We start from the raw sequence: 5,996 nt of genomic DNA on the forward strand, positions 1-5,996 counted from the left end.
AAATAAATAAAAGATATTCAGTAAGAAATATGAAGTTAAAGTTTTTTTATATAGGTGTAGTCATTGAGGTATTTCTGACATTTCTGGCCTAACACAGATGACAGTCAAACACACCCTCAGTTACTTATACATTGCCGATTAGGAATTACCAGTTATCCTAAATTGCATATCCTTGTGATACGAAGTGAAAGCTACATAGCCCAGAGAAAAAACCCTGTCAGACATGAGGAGATCATGCAAACTCCAGTAGACTGTGATGCGCTCTGGATTCAAACTAGTCTCCTGGGACAGAAGTATGAGCCACTGTACCATCCAGTCAATCTACTATCTTTCTTTTTCCTTCTGATTTATTTTGCATTGTGCCTGCTGAGTTCCCACATTAAGATTTTTTAAAAGTCATGCAGGTACAGAACCATAGGTTGTTTAGTATTAATAAAGTAAGGATGGCTGTAGTGCACATCTGGAGCAGCTAATTAAATCGACTCAAAGCTCTGGCTGCAAACTGTCATATTCTAGATAAGGATATCAATATCACAGGTGAGCAATTAAGAGTTACCAGTCAATGAAAACAGCATGTGTTTGTGAACTGTAGCTGGAAACGCGAGAAAAAAACTGTGGTAAATGAGAGAGAACTTGGCAAAAACTAAACACAGAAATAAATCAAACACAAAGTTAAAGCCAGGACATCTAGTGATGTTATGTAACCCTAACCGTTAGCAATGCTAATTTTTCATCCCTGTTTACGTCTGGTCTCGGGTAATTGTATATATTACTCCACTAAATAATTAAAAAGTAAATACTTGATTTAAAAACCTTTTTTTTTTTAAATATAGGAACACTTTTTCATTTTTAAAAATTTCTATGCATTTGCTGATACGCTGGTTTTTGCTTCTAAAGTTTTTTTGTTTATTGTGGTCCACAGTTAATGTCCGTTTGTGTAAAGGACACAGCTTCCAAGAAGGAATTAAAGATGTGCAACAATAGCTTTATATCTGCAGTAAATGTGACAGAATGCACCTATCGATGTAACCTGTGATTCAGTAACTTTCGGGTATCCTGTTTGCTAGTAATGATCAACTGACTCTGAGTATAACAGGTGGATTAGTCTTTTGAGAATATTTCTGTAGTACCAGGGTGTTGTACCTTGTTAGCCATTGTGGATGAAGTGAGAAGTTAAGCAAAATGGCACCTTTTATTGACTAACTAGAAAGATTACAATATGCAAGCTTATTGTAGCTTACAATAGCATACAACAGACAACTCAGGCCCCTTTCTCTGACAAAATGTAAGAAAACTCAATTTTAGTGTTTTTGGAAATTTGTTACCTCTTCATGAACCAGGTCTTGTTTTTCTTTACTTGACTTGGATGTTTTATGTTTTTAATTAACGTAGATGTTTTAGATGTCTGACACGTTCATCATTACCTTTCACAATCACAATTATATCTGTTTCAACAATAAATATCTGCATGTGGTCCAGATCAGTTCTGAAACTAAAAAGCAGCAGTAGAGTGCCATTTAAAATAAACCAAAGAAGGTTATCCTGACACTGAAATCTAAAATCAGTGATGGCATTTATCTTTTTTGTTAAAGACTACAGGTCTAGTAACATTTAGATAAATTAACTCTTGAAATTATGCAGCCGTCTATTTCCCTGTTTTCACACTTACCTCAATTACACAACCTACAGAATAATTTTGTGTAACGTTGCATTTTGAATAAGATGTCTTCTAGATTAGCGTAATATTAATTTTCCTCCAAAATGCTGAAAACCGCTTTCCATTTAATAATCTCACATGTTCACTTTCAAAAAATATTCAGCTTCTTGTTAGCCTGGCTAAAGCAGAAACCCCAGACACTATGGCTTACTGAATGCTTTTGTTTGTAATCTAAAGTACAATTAACAGCACCCTCCATCACAACCTTGTTAAAAAAGCAAAGTTTACAAAGCTGTATCCAATGGAAAATAACAAACAATACATTTAAGTCCTTTGGTTTTCACTGATAATTAAGCTCATCTCTGGATTGGACAAAAATGAAACTCCATCTGGGCTGTATAGTCAGTTGGCATAAAATTTTTGCTTAATTGATCATTGTAGTGTTGTTTAAGAAGCATTTGAAGACTCTTGTTTGGTGAATTCCTGTCTAATTAGCTGTTACCTATAAATTGTATCTAGCTTATATTCTGTTTTGAGCTCTTTGCATATGGCGATTAATTTTGTAACATTGTCCAGTAACATTTGTGACCAAACAGTCCCCCAGACTGATGTGTACAACAACAACAACAACATTTATTTATATAGCACATTTTCATACAAATGATGTAGCTCAAAGCGCTTTACATGATAAAGAAAGAGAAAAAAAGACAAAATAAATCAGAAATTAGAATTCGGGAACACTAACATAAAATAAAAGTACGGTCTGATGGCCAGGGAGGACAGAAAAATCAAAAAAAAAAAAAACTCCTGATGGCTGGAGAAAAAAAATCTGCAGGGGTTCCAGGCCATGAGACCACCCAGCCCTCTCTAGGCATTCTATCTAACATAAATTACCTCACAATCAGTCCTCATTATAGTCAGGGTTCACATGGAAGAACTTGATGATGACGGTCACGTGGACTTCTGGCCTTTAACCCATCAATGTAGGGTCATCACGGTGCTTTGATCAGGTGGTGGTGGCGCAGATCACCACCACAGAAAACTGGAAAAAGAAGAGAAAATAGGGGTTAGTACTGATTACAGAGACATCAGGAATGATATTGATAGTTAAATGCATATACAGAGCATCTGGATTAAACTAAAATGAAGCTATGAGAAAGCCATGTTAAAATAATGAGTTTTTACCAGTTTTTTGAAGTGCTGCATTGTATTAGCCTGGCAAATTCCTATTGGCAAGTTATTTTAAGTGCATAACAGCAGACGGCCGCCTCACCATTTCTCTTAAGTTTAGCTCTCGGAATAATAAGCAGACATTCATTTGAAGATCTAAGGATACGATTTAGAGTGTAAAGTGAAAGACATTCTGAAATGTAGGATGGAGCGAGATTATTTAACGCTTTGTAAACTGTAAGCAGTATTTTAAAGTCAATTCTAAATGACACAGGTACCCAATGTAGTGACATCAAAACTGGAGAGATGTGCTCTGATTTTCTTTTCCTAGTTAAGATTCTAGCAGCTGCATTCTGCACTAGTTGCAAACTTGCAATCGATTGATGTCTTTTTTGGGTAGTCCTGAGAGGAATGCGTCACTGTAATCTAGCCGACTGAAAACAAAAGCGTGAACTAATTTCTCAGCATTGTGCATTATTACAAGAAGTCTAACCTTTACTATATTTCTTAAGTGAAAAAATGCTGTCCTAGTAATCTGATTAATATGTGATTAAAAATTCAGGTCAGAGTCAATAGTTACACCTAAATTCTGTTACTTTTTTCTGTAAATGTTTACTCAATTATGTTGACCTGTGTTGTAAGTCACCTTGAATAAAAGCATCTGCTAAGCAAATGTGGAATGTAATTAAAACTGAAAACACCAGAAAACTGCCAGGTCACAAAGTATACACTATACAAACATTCTAAATTGGTATACAAGTCATTGTATGGGGTGTAGTCCATGCATTTTGCTTGTTTATCATTGTGTGCCCTTTTGAATGGACCTTGGAATCTTTGCCCACAAAGGTTATCTAAACAAGAATGTTGTGTATGCCCCAGTGTATTTTACCTGCTCTGTATGCAACTTTAGCTTAAAGGTATGCTGTACATGAAGGAATAAACCTGTTACCTTAATCTTACATTTCATCTTTTCAGATGGCCACTTTTCCCATTCACTCAGGCTTTCCATCCCTTAGGTTCTTGGACTTTGATTCATTTTTAATTGGTCCTTCCTCACAACTCCAAGACAAATATTTAAAGGGTGAACAGCTGAAATGTATTTAAACTTTCTTTGTATTTTACAGCATTTATTTAACTTTTGCATCTTTTCTCCTTTATTCCATACACTGTATGTTGAGAATATGTATGTAGGTAAATACTAAAAATCTAATTTGTGTTCATGACTGTATTGGAATATATCCTTACTTCAATGTGCATGCTTTATTTCAGTGCATTGGCAAACCTTTACATAGAGTGTTGTGCTAATATAGCATCCTTGAATTATTTTTAATTAAATTTATAATGAAATGGAAGCTGAAAGAGACTGGCAAGTAATGAAGTTTGTGATTTTATTTTAATGTAGCATGTTGATCTGATCTGCATTATATAATTACCAGCTATCTTTGAAGTGTTTTGTCCCCCCCTTTGAAATCAATCAATAGTACAGGTGTATTTACATGAGCAGGGACAGCTTTAATCATAAGTGGCCTTGCATCTGAATAAGGTACACAAGCAGCTGTTTAAAAATGGGACTCGCCTTTGATCTACAGGTTTCTCTCCTGACTGTTTAACATATGCCTTTATAGTCTGTCACACACATGTGCATGGGAAGCAGCTAAAGGGCCTGAATGAGAGTAATTCCTCCCCAGACCAGGGGGTGGTGGAGTACACTGACTCTTTATCTCACTTCTCTGCAGACCAGTTATGGGAAATTCTGCCTGGCCCTAATGATACCACTTCTGGTTCCCGGGACCTTGATGATGTCACTTCCGGCCCTGGCCCTGATGACACCACTTCCTCTGCTTGCCTTTAAAGCCACCATCTTGACAATCTCAAATCAGTTTTGTGTTGAACTCGAACCTATACACATCTGTACAACTATTTTATCTATTTGCAGCTGAATATTATATGGGTGGCTGCACCCAAACCTTTTTTTGGCTCCTTTATTTGTCTTTCATTGACAAGTCAAACTCTTGTGCATTTTGTAGCCATTTTAGATCAGTGCTACTAAAAGAGTTCCAGTCAGTGTGTACTTCCTCACGCATATCAGAGATGTACTGTATGTGATAGAATGATTGTCATCTCTGCACTGGCCCAGTATGAATGTTCTCATGAGCGTTGCTTGTGATAGACTGGTATCCTCTCTGTTGTTGTGTCCTTTCTTGCCTCTTGGTTCTTCTTGTCTGCATAATTGGAAGATTTTTTTTTGAGAAAATGTACCTAGAGAAGAATGTATTTGGTTTGGTTTTCAGGTGTGCTTCTTGTACCCGATTATGTTATCTGTTTAATGTTATCGAATTGACCTTGACTAGTTGTTTAGATTTCTGCACTGCTAGACATACAGTATACATGCATGGCACACTTACTCCTTTCTTCTTCATGTTTATTTTCTCTGAAAGAAAGACATCACCTGAGAGTGCAGTCTGCACAATAGTGCCACTCAGTAGTCTATCTGCATAAAAGGTGAGTGAAGCATAAGGACTTCTTCTTTCAGCTGCTCCTGTTAGGGGTTGCCACAGTGGCAGTACTAAACCTTTTGAATAAGCATTCCAAAGGAGAAAAGGGGGTGGGATCTAAATATTCACTTACTCCCATAATTAGGATATACGATACAATAGTGCATGTTTAGGTGCATTGTGGTTAAAGATTAAATATTATTATTGGTTATTTTTAACAAGCATTGCATGAATGAAATTTTTCCATTGGCCTCTTTATGTGCTAGCAGATTTTGGTATTTCAGTATGCGGCTTGGAGCATCATTAGGTAGCAGGAAATGCGCCTTCTTATGGTATTAACTTGGTACTATAATCTTTGCTAGGCTTGGCATTTCATTTAACTTATTTTAACAGTTAACTTGATTAATTTATGATAATTACTCTTATTACCTTAAACTACTTGGCCCATAGTGATATTTTCTTGCAGGTTTATAGTTTGTTTAACTTTAGTGATAAACTGTAACATTGATCAAGAGAAAATCTTTTTTTTTTGCCACACATGTTCTTGTCCTGTCTTGTTGAAGTACAACTGTGTGATTCAAAAAATTGTACCAGAATTGGGGAAAAAAATTCTACATTTCTTACTGTCATTATGTACATATATGGGTGTGCATAACTGAGGGCATATTTCTATA

Source organism: Polypterus senegalus, chromosome 6 (assembly GCF_016835505.1).
Source record: "Polypterus senegalus isolate Bchr_013 chromosome 6, ASM1683550v1, whole genome shotgun sequence".
NCBI classification, from domain to species: Eukaryota; Metazoa; Chordata; class Cladistia; order Polypteriformes; family Polypteridae; genus Polypterus; species Polypterus senegalus.